This window comes from Apodemus sylvaticus, chromosome 1 (genome assembly GCF_947179515.1).
Source record: "Apodemus sylvaticus chromosome 1, mApoSyl1.1, whole genome shotgun sequence".
Classification (NCBI taxonomy): domain Eukaryota; kingdom Metazoa; phylum Chordata; class Mammalia; order Rodentia; family Muridae; genus Apodemus; species Apodemus sylvaticus.
Genome location: NC_067472.1, coordinates 105,794,478 through 105,809,721, shown reverse-complemented (window position 1 = coordinate 105,809,721; position 15,244 = coordinate 105,794,478).

The window sequence follows — 15,244 nt, the reverse complement described above, 5'->3', positions numbered from 1 at the left end:
AGATACACAACTGACTGGTTTTGTGTCTACTTAACACAAGCTAGAGTCGTCAGAGAGGAAAGAGCCTCAGTTGACAAAATGTCTCCATGAGATCCAGCTGTAAGGCATTTTCTAAATTACTGATCATTAAGGGAGAGCCCAGCACATGGTGGGTGGTGCCATCCCTGGGCTGGTGGTCCTCGGTTCTATAAGAAAGCAAGCTGATCAAATGATGGGAAGCAAGCCAGTAAGCAGCATCCCTCCATGGCCTCTGCAGCTCCTGCCTCCAGGTTCCAGACCTGCTTGAGTCCTGATCTCCTCCAAAGATCTGCACCTGTGAGCCAAATTAACCCTTTCCTTCCCGGATTGCTTTTTGATCATGGTGTTTCCTCACAGTAATAGATGCCCTGACCAAGACACTCATGATGAGCATTCTGGGGGCACCTCCATGTGAGGTTGCAGTACCCAACTATTTGACATCATGACACATTTTCATCTAAAAACTCCATGTTCCATGCTTGAAAACTAGCATGGTCTAGTTACAAGAAACATACACACACACATACACACACCACCACCACTACCACCACCACCACCACCACCACCACCACCAACAACAACAACAACCAAAAAATCCCCTCATACTATTTTAAGTATGTTCATCATTTTGTGCTGGACTGTATCACGGCTGTCCTTGTCCCATGCCCAATGGAGGAGGGTTTCAGGCAGAGCCTCTAGCTGCAGAAACTAAAGGCTGAATCTGCAAGAAGGTGGCATTCAATAGAGCCTTGCTTCCCGGGGAATGGGCTATCCTCAAAAGGCCTTTTCATTCCAACCCCAGGCCCCACTTAGCTGTAGACAGCCTGGGGTGGGCCCTTAGCAAATATTTGTTGACAGATAACTGAAAGGATAGAAGGGCAAAGTTGAATTGCGTATTGTTCTGCTCTATAATCCCTTTTGTTGAACGATAGAATATCGTTTGTGGAAGGCGTTATTTCCTTTTCCTTCCACCACTGAAATTCTTTTATAGTCTGTTATCAGAGTAACAATTGTTGATAAGCTACCTGGGGAAACCCAGCTTACATCAAGGGCCTGGAGAGGAGATACACAGGAAGATGGACGGTCCAAATGAGCAACAGCTGGGATCAAATCCAGGCCCTAAGCTGGCTTGAGTACTACAGGGCACCTTGCTGCTAAAGACCCCAGAGGATTGTTCCAGATGTCACACACACACACACACACATACACACACAGCCTTTGCTTGACACACCTTTTAATAAGACACTCACCGAGAGGGCTGGAGACGGCTCAGAGGTTAACAGTAGGTGCTGCTCTTGCAGAGGTCCCAGGTTTGGTTCCCAGCACCCACATCAGATGGCTCAGGACCAACTGCAAGTCCAGCTCCAGGGGATCTGGTGCCCTCTTCTGGCCTTCGTGGATATCTGCAGTCACATGCACATTCCTACATACAGACACATCCATACAATGTGTAATTTAAAAACTTTTCTTAAAGAAAGAAGTATACTGTATACTCTAGGCTAGGTGAAATGTCTTACTTTTCCATAGTTTCTTCTAAGTCTGGAGTAGAAGAAATAGAATCAGAGGCCAGCCTTCCCCATACTGACCTGCTGGCTCCCCTTCTGCTGTACTCCCCAACCCTCCTTCACAGCCTCGGATCTTCTTGCACCTGCTGTGATTCATCCTCTTTGTTACCCGTGTTCTTCTTTTAAGTTGATTTCTTCTTAAGAAGAAAATCCGTGCTTCCTGTCTTCTTCTGTATCTCCATCTGTGTCCCCATCTCTCCAGAGCCCTGCTCTGGTCCATCTCAGCACCAGTTTCAAGATGACTCTGCGTTCCTTGCTTGTCCCTCCATTGTTCCTAATGGCTTGGAGGATAAAGTCTCAATTTCTTAGCAGAGAAGAAAAGGTTCTGGGTTTTCTAGATCTTGTCCTGTCTCCATCTCTCTCTTCAGCAATGTCAGACTGCCTGCCATAGGCTTTGATTATGTCCCCCAGAACATAGTATCATAGATAGTACTAACCGCTTCTCAGGAGGCTCTCTCTCTCTCTCTCTCTCTCTCTCTCTCTCTCTCTCTCCTTTTTCACTAAATTTTTGAGGTATCCACACCATACACATCTCTGTTCCTGAGTCTGCCATGAGCTTCTGTATGTACCTGATTCACCACAGTTCAGCTGGGCCTACAATTGCTGCGGCTAGGCCACAAGCAAGCCACCAGATGTGATACAGTTAGTGAAAGATAGCAGGTCAGTCAGGAAGGTTCCCAGCCTGGAGAGTTGAGTTTCTGTACCACTCCCCATTGTTCTCTGATCTGTTCCCAGACGTTGCATCCACCTCTGCCAGCCATTTCTGCTTCTGAGAACTCTGCTAATTCTGCTAAGTCAGAGAAAGGGACCATCCAGCTTCTGGGAAGTGAGTGACACTTGGACGGGGCATCTCTTCCTCTGGAAAGCTAGCCTCCCTCCCACATGGCAGGCCACAGGGGCCACTTTTCCCACAGATCACCTGCCTTAAGGGCAGGGGCCAGGTGGCTCTCCTCCTTTGCTCCAGCCCTGAGCGAAGGTCACCTCAACCTCCCACAATCAGTTCATCTCTCTGTAGTTCCACACCCCCCCCCATTCACAACCACAGTCCTCATGCCAAATAGACCTTGGGTGGCCACCCCCACATGAAGATGCTTTAGAGCACACACTGCTTTATTTTAACTGGAGGAAAAAATCCACCCATTTTAGTATGAGTCGGATGAGTTTCAGACATTTTTCAAGTTATGGAAATATCAAAATCAAATTTCAGAAGGTTTCTAGCACACACACATGCACACACACACACACACCACCTATTCTCTTGTGGCCTTATTTCTTACATATGCAGTCAATCTCTGACCCAACCCTTAGACCCAATCAACCACTTATTTCCTTTCTGTCTCTAACATTTTGCCTTTTCTAGAAATTCCCTATACCACATGACATGAAGGGTGTGTGTGTCTGCTGTCATGGACTGAGTTATGTACCAAACACACACCCCAGTGCTTCCAAGATTGTTATGTTGAAATCTGAATCCTGAGTTCCTCAGAACAAGACTGTACTTGGAGATAATCTGAGTCACAGATAAGGTTACAGGGACAGGGCAAGGGGGGAAGAGGAGTCCATTTCTACAGACAAGAAGGCCACCTGGAGACACAGGGAGGTGATATTGACATGCCAAGAAGAGAGACTCTGAAATCAACCAATCCTTGATCTTGCACTTCTATAAGAAAATAAATTCCCGTTGTGAGAGACCCCCCAACTCAATGTTTTTAGACCTCTAAACAACTAGCCCAGCACAGAGTAACTTGTTTTCTGTTTTCAGCTTGAGAAAGATAGCCCACCCTGTTCTAGTTCCAAAGTTTAACTATACAGTGCCCCAAGGACGTTTGCTCCAGATAATCTCTAACCTTCCTTACTTCCTCATTCTGTACTTCCCCATTCTGTGCATGTTTTGTCCTCCACCCCTTGCCTTGTGAATTATGTCCTCCAACCCTTGTCTTGTGATTTTTCCCCTTTAAATACCCCTGACTTCAGTTGCATGGGGTCCTCAGTACTTTACCCCTGTGTGGAGTATGGCTGTGGAACCCAGAATTCTGGAATAAAGAAATCCTCATGCTATTGCTTCAAGACCGTTTCTCGCGAGTGATTTGGGTGTCGCCTTCCGAGGCGTGGGGTGCTGGGGCACCCTTGGTTTTGGGGGTCTTACAGTTGTTTAAGTCCTCTCCTCAGCGGCACTTCATTGGAGCTCCTTACCCATTAGTGCACACATCACTTACTCACTGGGACAAAACGCCTGTGGGTGAGCAGGCCAAAGGTTTAGCACGGCTCACCATCTTAGGAGTTTAAGTTGACAGTCGCTTAGTCCATTGCTCTGAATCCAGCTGCTCACCTCATGGTGACCGGACAGCAGAGAGAGGAAGGGTCTGGAGATACAGTAGACGCTCCAAAAGCACTGGCAGCACTCTACAGTTACACCTGAGCCCAAGATCTCAATAGTCCATCAAGACATGAGTCCATGCCTGGATTGGTTCAAACGTGAGGCTGGAATCTTCGAAATCCAATCATACCCCAAAGTCCCATCTCTGAACATTGTTGCATTAGGGATATTAAGTCTTTAACACATGAGCCTGTGGATACACTTAACACCCAAACTGTAACATCAGTAGTTCACTAACTTTTATTGATAAGTAATAGCCCATTATATGAGTATAATGTATTTCGTTTACTTAACAGAAAATGGACTTTTGGTTGTTTCCAGTTTGGATGCTAAACAGTTTATACACCAGTTTCGATGTGAACATGTTTTCACATCTATGAGATGGATCTTAGAATCTAGAATTTAAGATTAAACCTTCTTAGAGCCAGGCAGTGGTGGTGCACGCCTGTAATCCCAGCACTCTGGGAGGCAGAGGCAGGCAGATTTCTGAGTTCGAGGCCAGCCTGGTCTTCAGAGTGAGTTCCAGGACAGCCAGGGCTATACAGAGAAACCCTGTCTCGAAAAAACCAAATCCAAAAAACCCAACCCCCCCCAAAACAAACAAACAAACAAAAAACACAAAAACAAAAACAAAAACAAAGATTAAACCTTCTTCTCCCACCAAACAAACCCTTTATGTGTCACTTTCCTGTGTTCCACCAGCACAAATTGATGGTAAGTCCTTGAGCATTTAGCTGGCTAGTTGGTTTACGTTATTCATTTGTTTATTGCAGTGCTGGAGATCAAGCCAAGTGCCCTTGGCATGGTACAAGAGGACTCTTGCTGAGCCACACTCCCAATCCTATATTTGAATGTATTTATATAATGAGCCTTTGCATTGCTGGGCCTGATCAAAAGCACACCCTCACCCAACTTAACTTGCTTGGTGCCCCCTCTGCCTCCCCACTCCCCCAGAACCACTAGTTTAAGGGTCTTCTGTGTCCCCATAACCATTTGAGGTTTTCTCTAGCATACTACAATGTCAATTTGTTTCTTCTACTAGGCAAATTTCCTCCTTCCTTCCTTTTAAAGATTTTTATATGTATGTATATATATTTATGTGTGTGTGTGTGTGTGTGTGTGTATGTGTGTGTGTGTGTGTGTGTGTGTATATGTGTATCAGATCCCATTACAGATGGTTGTGAGCCATCATGTGGTTGCTGAGAATTGAACTCAGGACCTCTTGAAGAGTAGGCAATGCTGTTAACTGCTGAGCCATCTCTCTAACCCCTACTAGGCAAGCTTCTTATGAAAAGGTATACTCTCTACTTCTGTATTGTCACTGTTCAGGACTGTGTGATAACTGGTGCTTGGTATATAGATGGATACATAATCCAGTCATTTGCTAAGTGTTCAATGAATGCCTGACATTGATAGCTGCCCACAGAGGCCACACGCATATACACAATAATCTGTTTACACACACACACACACACACACACACACAGTGGGGAGTGGAGGTCAGGGGAGTTCTAAGTCTTTCAGAACTTTGTAGTTAGTTGAGGAAACAAGCCCTGTTCAGGAAAGCTGATTAGAGAACAAGACCATGAAGAATGGAGTTGCTAAGGCTAGAGAGGGGACTCAAGGGTTAAAGACTGGTTGCTCTCCCAGAGGACTGGGGTTTGGTTCCCAGCACCCCCATGACAGCTCACAGCCTTCTGTAACTCCAATTCCAGTGAATCTGATGCCCCCTTCTGGCCTCTGAGGGATATGCATGCAGGTGGTATGCAGACATACATGCAGGCAGACACCCATACACATAAAGTTGTAGAGAGAATTTTGGTTTCTTAAAAGCATGGAAATGTTATGGGAATATGTTTTTCTTTTTCTTATTTTTATTTTTTGGTTTTTTGAGACAGGGTTTCTCTGTATTGCCCTGGCTATCTTGAAACTCACTCTGTAGACCAGGCTGGCCTCGAACTTAGAAATCCACCTGCCTCTGCCTCCCAGAGTGCTGGGATTACAGGCATGTGCCACCACTGCCCAGCTATGTTTTTCTTTTAATCCTAGGTGTAGAATATGAAGCTGCTACAGTGGTCTACAGTAGCAGACTATGATTTGCCTCATGCTTTGGCAGGAGCATGATATTTTTTGCCAGCTACAGATAGTTTTTGCAAGTGTATGATGTTTGGAATTCTGGGGACTCTTGAGAGGGTATATAAATGGAAGTGCCCCAAATGGAATGTGGCCAGCCACTGCTGCTGCCGCTGCTGCCGCTGCTGCCGCCACTGCTGCTGCCACTGCTGCTGCCACTGCTGCTAGTGATTGCTGGTGGCTGCTGTTGCAGTCTGTCAAATGGTCATGCACAAAGTGATGAGAAGAAGAAATTGGATATCCTGACTGCAAAGATCAAACTTGCTCCAAGGAACTCGACACCCCTAGTCAGCAGGAAGTAGTCTAAAGATACCAATGCCCCTTCCCTTCTAGCCTTCTTTCTCTCCTACATAGTGTTGCAGGGCTGGAAGGGATAAGGGTGGAGAAAAGTAGTAGAAATGGAAACCCATAAAGTAGCCAATTTGAAAACTTTTTTTTCAAATTTTTTTGATGGATAAACACAAGGCTTTTCACATACTGGATAAGCACTCTACAAACTGAGCCATGACCCCAGTTCTTCCCATACCTTTGAAAGTACACTTCCATACTTCCTGATTTGGCTTACTGATTTTAGTGATTAGAAAATGTTTGACTATAGAGGCTTGATTTCTCTTCTTACACTTAGAATCCCTGGACCACCATGCCAACAAACCTATGCAGATAGTGGAGGATGGGAGACTACACAGAGAACAATCAAGGTGTCCCAGCAACAGCCAATCACCAAACATGCAAGTAAGAGCATCCTAGATCATCCGATGTCACTCAACTTACCAGCTGTCACCAACTCACACAGAGGTCAGAATAGATGAGCTGAGATGACCAAGACCATAGGCATGGGCTTACACAGCCCAGGTGATCACCTGCTGTAGAAAGAGTGATTGTTCCTTAAGCCATTAAGTTTCAGTAAGTCGTTTAGTCACAAAGGCTGAGACAGATTCAAGAGACAAAACCTTTTACACAAAGCAAGCTGGGCATGATTTCAGCTCTGCCACCTTCTAGGGAAGGCTCCTCAGTGAGCTGCCCCACTACTCTTGGAGTTTCAGTGTCTTAAGGTAGACATGGCATGGTGGAACTGCCTGCTGCTCATGGTGTGAGGACTCAGTAAGATGAAGGTGGAGTAAGATGTTAGCTCGCGTGGCGCTTCACCCAGCATAAAGAGCCACGGTCGTCATGGTCCATCACTCAGATGGGCTGACGAAAACTGAAAGAGCTAAATTCTGAGGTGTTCAGTGACTTCTCCCAAGGTACACAGCCACAAAATGATGCTCTGGGGACCCTTACATAGACCTCTTGACCCTTACCATTTTAGGGTTCCTAATATCTAGTGGGGGGGTTTAGGGAGGAACGATTAATGTCCACAGAGTGACAGCTTATCCTCTCATGATTACTCCAGGAAGCCAAAGCAGGCTAGAGTTGGCTTGAAACTTATTTTTGTTACTGTTGTTTTGGGTTTGGTTTCTTTTTCTTTGTTTATTAGGCTGAGTTAACAAGTGTTCCAACTAAGCTTTTGTCACAGGAATCAACAGCATGAAGCAGTCTCACTCTGTTCCTCTCCAGAGCCTGAGTCCAGTTTTCTTTCTCTACTGGTTATTTAATGCCCCCACACCCTGTGTGTGTGTGTGTGTGTGTGTGTGTTGAGACAAGGCCTCACTCTCATTAAGTGGCTCAGGCTGGATTAGAACTAGCAATTCTTCCAGCACATTTATGCACACTCTCTCATGTACACACACACACACACACACACTTCAGTCATTGCGTGCCATGACTGGCCTCTTTCCATTTGCTTCTTTACCTTGGCCATTGCCTGTTTTCCAGAAGTCTTTGGCTTCTGTGGGATCACTTCTCTCCTGCATGCTCAGCCATGCTTTGACCCCTGTGCTGGAAAAGCTCCTGATGGTCAGCAGAGCACAGACTTGGCTCTCAGGCGTCGCCTAGGAATTGTAACGCGCTTTCTGGAGGTTGGGATGTGACACCTTTAGGTACCCCACACCCCAACTATGAAGTGAGGGTATTGAGTAGATGACCCATGACAAATGTGTTTGCAGATATGATTTTTAGGGTGGAGCCTGGTCCCTCATAAAGGGCTGGCAGGAACATGTGACAGGAGCAGCAGATGGCATGCTCTCTTTCGCTGTCTTCCATGAAAAGATTCTGGGTTTTCTCAAGAAAGAGAGGACTTCATCAATTAGAAAACATGCTGGGAGACAAACTTTAACTGAATGGATTGCTTAGATTGAAAGAACAGGGGATTTTACACTAAAGTAGTAATTTAGGGACTGGAGCGATGGCGCAACAGTTACGAGCACTGGCTGTTCTTCCAAAGGACCAGAGTTCAACTCCTAACATGGTCTCCTAATCGCTTGTACATGCAGGGTATCTAATGCCCTCTATGGGCCTCCATGGGCCCATATAGATGAAGTAACCCAAAACACATTTTTAAAATGATTTCTAAGCGGACAAAAACCCAAAATGTCTACACAGGCACTTGTGCATGAATGAGAAACATGCATGAACAACGCAAATGCTGGCCCCTAATGAGTGGACGAGCAATATATGGTACACAAGAAATATTTAACGAGAAAAAGAAATGAAATTCAGACACATGCTACACATAGACAGATATAAACAAGGTAAACAGAACCAGCCAGCCACACTGACTCTGTGCTACACAAGCCCACTCATGTGAATGTCCAGAACAGGGAGACAAGGCGAACAGTGCATCAACGGTCAGTGGCTGCCCAGGGCTGAGGAGGCCGTGGGGAGGCGTGGGAAGTGCTGTTATAGACAGAGGTTCTAAGATGACTAAACTGTTTGAGAAACGACTATGGGAAGAGTTTCACATGTCTGTGACTAAGTTAAATTGTTGAAATGTATGCTTTAAATGGGCAAATTATACTGCGTGTAAAATGGTGGTTCAATAGAACTTTTCTAAAAATGGCACACATAATCTTGGCAGTGTGTGGGTGGTGCACAGTGTTGATTTTATAAAAACATAAGAAAGGCCAGGAATATGTTTGGTAGAGGAGCAGTATGGTTTGGGGGAAGGGGGTGCCTCTGTGGGCCCATGCTGAGGCATCCCTTCCCCCTGAGGGACCAGAGACAGCATGGTATAGTATAGAATAGGGTTTATTTAGGGCATGGGAAGGGGAGTTGAGAGGGTAGTAGAGACAGAGGAGGGGGGGAGAGAGAGAGAGAGAGAGAAGGGAGAAGAGACAAGAGACAAGAGACAAGAGGCGGGCCATGAGCACTTGGAGAGAGATGGGGGAGGGGATGGGAAAAGAGGGGAAGCAGGAGCAAGAGGAGGAGAGAAGAGAGCAAGAGGGTGAGGAGGAGGGGCAGGCATCCCCTTTTTTTTTTTTTTTTTTTTTTAAATATTTATTTATTTATTATATGTAAGTACACTGTAGCTGTCTTCCGACGCCAGAAGAGGGCGTCAGATCTCTTTACGGATGGTTGTGAGCCACCATGTGGATGCTGGGATTTGAACTCATGACCTTTGGAAGAGCAGTCGGTGCTCTTACCAGCTGAGCCATCTCTCCAGCCCCAGGCATCCCCTTTGATAGTGAGTCAGGCATACCTGGCTGTTGCCAGGTGACTGGGGCGGAACCTAGACTAAATGGCAACACATACCCATAACCCCACATTGGAGAGGCAGAGTCAGAAGTATCTTCACACACTTGCAGCCGTCTGGAAAACACAGTGAGACCCCATCTAACAACTGCAAGAAAGTACAAACAGAAGAAGCCAAAGGACCAACCCAGTGGGCAAACACTCTCGTGTCTCTTCCAGTCCTGGACCAGACCTAGAGCCAGCCACCCCTAATCCAGTGGTCTTCCTGTACCCCAAGCTAGAAATTGCTGCCATTCCCCCCCAACCTGTAAAAAGAACCCCACTCTTTCTGACTCTTGTTTGTTGTTTTTATCTTGTCATCTTGTCATAGTCTTTTTTTTTTTTTTTGGTTTTTTTCAAGACAGGGTTTCTCTGTGTGGTCCTGGCTGTCCTGGAACTCACTCTGTAGACCAGGCTGGCCTCGAACTCAGAAATCCACCTGCCTCTGCCTCCCAAGTGCTAGGATTACAGGCGTGCGCCACCATACCAGACTTCATCATAGTCTTTTGCTGTGCAGGGACTGACTCTGCAACTTTGTAAATATTAACAAACACCTGTCTGTTAAGCCATGCTCCCAGCTTCCTGCTTATTTGCAGACAGCTCCCCACCTTCTCCTTTTAGTTGTAAGGTAACTAATGAAGGGCATTATTATTGATAAAACATCGCACCCAGCCTGGAACCACTAAGGTACATCTTCAAAATATACTAAGCAGTGCTGGCTAACAGGAGAACTACATTCTCCCCCTTCAGAGTCAGGTTTTCTTTGTTCTATTCCTTTAAAAACTTTATAAAAACTACTTGTTTTTTTTTTTTAAATAGGAATAGAGCAAAGAAAGCCTTAACTCCTATTTATAAGATCATATTCCCCCAGCCCTTCCACAACCTTGATGTCATTGTTCCCAGTCATTTTCTGGGAGGAAAAAAAAAAGCTCTGAGCTTGTGGTGAGCAATCAGCCTGACTAACAGACTTAGAAGCCCCCAGCCCACCGTCAGGAGGCAGGGCTTCTAGTTTCCAAGCTTGAAAATCTGTCTGGCTCCTGCTTACTTCCCTCCAAACCAGAAGTAAGCCAACCTGATAAGGGGGAAGCTGGAGGGTATCAGGTGTGAAAGGGTGTGCTGGGGCCCTGCAGAGCACAGCAGAGAACAGTGAACTTCATTCAAGAGAAGCTAGTGGAAATTAGCAACATATAAACAGGACTCAGTGAGCCAAATACAGTGACCAAGGCCTGGGAGACTTAAATCATCCCTGAGTTACACTGTTTAAATACACTGGTGGGTGCATCTGATCTGCAGGCCACAGGGTGTTAGGTACAACAGAGAAGTAGGCCAAGAAGGCTCTTTGGGAAGCTGAGCATAAGTCACGATAAAGTGTCATTAGGCTCTAGCCCTCTGCACTACAGCCTCGGTCCCCATATCACTGACATCAATGGAGTCCCCGGCAGCCTTTGGGCACACAGCTCCTTCCAGGGATTCTTGTTTACAAAGTTAAAACTCTGTTGCTGAAGGTACAGGTTCTCAACCTAACGGACTGAGTTAAGTCACACCTGTGCTACTTCTGTTTTCTGTTTTTTGTGAGTTTTGTTGTTGTTGCTGTTGCTGCTGTTGTTTGTTTGAGACAGGGTTTCTCCACATAGCCCTGGCTGTTCTAGAATTTACTATGTAGAGCAGTCTGTGCTCAAACTCAAGAGATCTACCTGTCTCTGCCTCTCTGCCTCTCTGCCTCTCTGCCTCTCTGCCTCTCTGCCTCTCTGTGCCTCTGCACCTCTGCCTCTGCCTCTGCCTCTCGGCCTCTGCCTCTCGGCCTCTGCCTCTCTGCCTCTGCCTCTGCCTCTGCCTCTGCCTCTGCCTCTGCCTCTGCCTCTGCCTCTGCCTCTGCCTCTGCCTCTGCCTCTGCCTCTGCCTCTGCCTCTGCCAGGATTAAAAGAGTGTGCCACCATGCCCAGCCTGCTAGATTTTCCTTCTCAAAAGATGTTACACAAAACATAAACTATACCATATCCCAGAGGCAATAAAACATAAAACATGTACAAACTAAGGTTTACCGATGACACACAATAATTTTGAAATTATTTTGGATAATTCCTGGCAAACCAACATAAGAATCAAAGCAATCAGTCCAGGTGTGTTGGGGCGCATGCCTACAGAGACAGGAGAATGGCTGCAAGCTTAGGAACTATGTGCTGAGTTCCATGCCAGGCAGGGAGACCTTGTCTCAGAGAGACAGACAGACAGACGTCATTATGGCCAGTGCCTAGGATCCCAGCACTTGGGAGATGGAAGCAAGTGGACCAGACTAGAGCACAGAGGGAGTCTGGGGCCAGCCTTAGGTTCATGAGACCCTATCTCAAAAAAAAAAAAAAAATCCAAGCAATTATTTATTATGAGGGGCCGAGTTCAAAAGAGTCAAGGCTCTGTGTCCTTGCATGCTGGCTGACAGCTAGCTCGGATGGAGAGGGTGGTGGTTGCTTACTTCCTGGATTGCCGGCAGGCCAGGTGAGAGGCAGGGCTTTATAGCATTTGGCTCCTAAAGAAAAAGCTGAAGTTCAAGTTAGCCTTTGTAACTACAATAAGATCCAAAGGGGCAACTTGAGGAGACTTTTTTATTTTTTATTTTTATTGAGACAGGAGTTCCCATATTCTCAGGCTGGCCTGGAACTCACAGTGTTTCTGAGGAAGACCTTGAACCTCAGATCCTCCAGCCTTGACCTCTCGAGTGCCGGGGTTGCTGCACTGCATTACCAGGCCTGGCTTGGCTTCTGTGTGGCTTATGGTTCTTACATTTTGGGAGAAATGTACTTGTTTGTCTAGACATATGTTCCTATGTGTATGCGTATTAGCACCAGGGGTAGGATGGGAAACCAAATACCTGCCTTTTTTCACTTCTATTAGGAGAGACAAGATCTGCCTCCTTCCAAGACTCATAGAGCAGCTAATTCATCATTTAACAAAGGGATTTGGAGGTCAGGCCCCAACCAAATGAGCAAGCCAGCCAGGCAACAACCACAGAAGTGCTAAACCCTGGCATCTACATCTAGAAATGTAATTCTAATTCAAATGTAATTATTTAACCTATTATTCAGACACTCACTCAGTCATGCATGCCTACAGTCACTGTAAGAATTTATTAAGTACCTACAAGCACCAGACCCGCTGCAGAGAGAGCCCTATAGAACCAGAAATAGAACACCCTGTGAGGCCTTCTCCCTGCAGACACTCCCTCACTCATGGAACACCACAAGGGACCCAGCCAAAAGGACAAAGAGCACAAAGGAGCAGCCTGTCAGCTTGGCTTGAGGTTGGGTTGGCGGGGGCGGGGCGAGGGGGTAGTTTGGAAAGTTTTTATGGAGATGACCTTGAAGAGAGTCTTTAAAAAAAATTAACAGGGCTGGTACTTTGCTAGGCGTGAAAGAGTCAAGTGTGTTGGGCAAACCCATGTGGGCAAAGTGGAAAGGACATTCTTTGAAAGAAGGCACACCTTCCACCGAGCTTTCAGCCGGAGGACTAACTGCTTGCCACTTCAATGATGGTGGAGAGGATGATGGTGGGGAGGCAGCAAGGCTGCAGGTCCAGAGCTTGACTGCAGAGTGTCTTGGGCCGCCTTCCGTCCCCTCGATGGGCACTTCTTGTTCCGTCTCTGAGTGTGATCTAGCATCCTTGCGACTAACAGATGAAACCGTTTAGAAGGCAATGACTTAGCAGACAGGCCAGTGGCTTCCACCCAAAGGCTAAGAATGCCACAGGGTTGTGTCTAAGGCCTAGAGTGGCGTTTTTTCCACTTTGCTGTGTCCCACCCTCTGGATGTTTCCACTAATGTGTTCGAACTGATAACTTTCTTTGGTCTGTTACTACAAAGGTCTCACAAACAGTCACAGCTTTGGAACATGGTACTTGGGGTAACTTAATTCTGTCTTCCTGGGCCCTGGTCACTCATATTTGGCTCTAAAACAAGTAATTCCTTACAGCCTTTGAAGATCAGTATTAAAGGCATGCCCCATGCAGCTGAGGGATGGCATAGCCAGGCTATGGTATTGCAAGAGGCAGTGCAAAGCCCAACCAACTCCATTTTTGAAGAAACTCCATTTTGTGAGAGACCAGGGGCTAAACTCCAATTCTAGGAAAATTATCAGAGTCCTCCTGAGTAAGCATCCTATGGCACCCCCCAGCCCCCTTAGCAACAGCCAGTCAGGCTGCAATAGCAGGGTCAAAGTACAGATGGATAACTTCAGATATCCTGCAGAGAACAGGTAACTTAGCCATCCTGTCTGTCAGGTGGTCTTGTCCTCCTGTTTGGTCCCTGCAGATTACACCAGAAATGCAATTTTAAAAATATTAACTTGTTGGCCCATATGCAAATCCCCTAAGCTTGCTGTAACTACATAAATACCCTGCACCCTAAACTTTGGGCTTTCACTCTGACCTGCTGCAATGGGGGCAGTGAGACCTTGCTTTCGAGCTCATTATAAAGACACTTATGTGTTTACATCAGAATTGGCTTCTCGATGGTCTTTGGGGTACCTACAATTTGGGCATAACAGACCAGACCCAGCTGTGCTAAGTGGGCAGGTCGGGTCGCAGGATTAACATGGGAGCAGATGGCAGCAGAGGCCTGGGTCTTGAATCACCACCTCCATCACACATTTGGTAGTATCTGTCAGAGCAGTGGCTGTCGTATGGGCACTGAGTCAATCGTTCTAAATGGTAAGTTCTAGAGCTGATCCCATGGCTCCAGGACATGCTTATCTGACAGATAGCCTTGCCTTCTCTCCTTCAACCAGCCAGTTTCTGTTTCTGTTGCTTACAATAAGGAACCGGACTTGACAGTGTTGAGATGTTGGTGCTGAGAGCAGCCTGGGTAGACTAGGATGAGGAAAGGTTAAGATTGAGTATTCAGGACTGCAAAGATGGCTCAGTTAGTACCGTGCTTGCCAAGCAGGCATGCGGACACAAGTTTACATCTGGCACCCATGTAAAAGCCAGGTGCGGACTTCTGGACCTACATACGTGCACCCACACCTGGAGGCACACATGCTTTTACCCACACAAATGTGCATATACTACAAGCAAAAATGAAAAATTAAGTAAGACTGTGTTATGGTATAATAGTCCTTAAGCTTAGCAATTGAACATCTTAGCCCCTTGCCTATGTCTTTATCAGCTTGAGCTGCTATAACAAAATACCAGAGACTGGGTAGCTTAACATTATCTTCCTAATCATCTAAGGTAATAGCCATTATCTGCCTCTTCCCAAAGCCCTAATAACATGTGGTCCCCAAGGCAAATATCAGGAGGTGGTGGGACCTTTAAGAAGTCATTACATACTAGTTAATGGTGGTACACTCCTTTAATTCTAGCACTTGGGTACCAGAGGCAGACCTGATCTCTGAGTTCAAGGCCAGTCCAGTACTGCAGAATGTGTTCCAGGGCAGCCAAGGATACATATATAGAAAAACCCTGTCTCAACAAACAAACAAACAAACAAACAAACAAACAAAAGAAGTCATTAAGTTTAAGAGGTAATTGGAGGATTCAGAAAGATCATGCA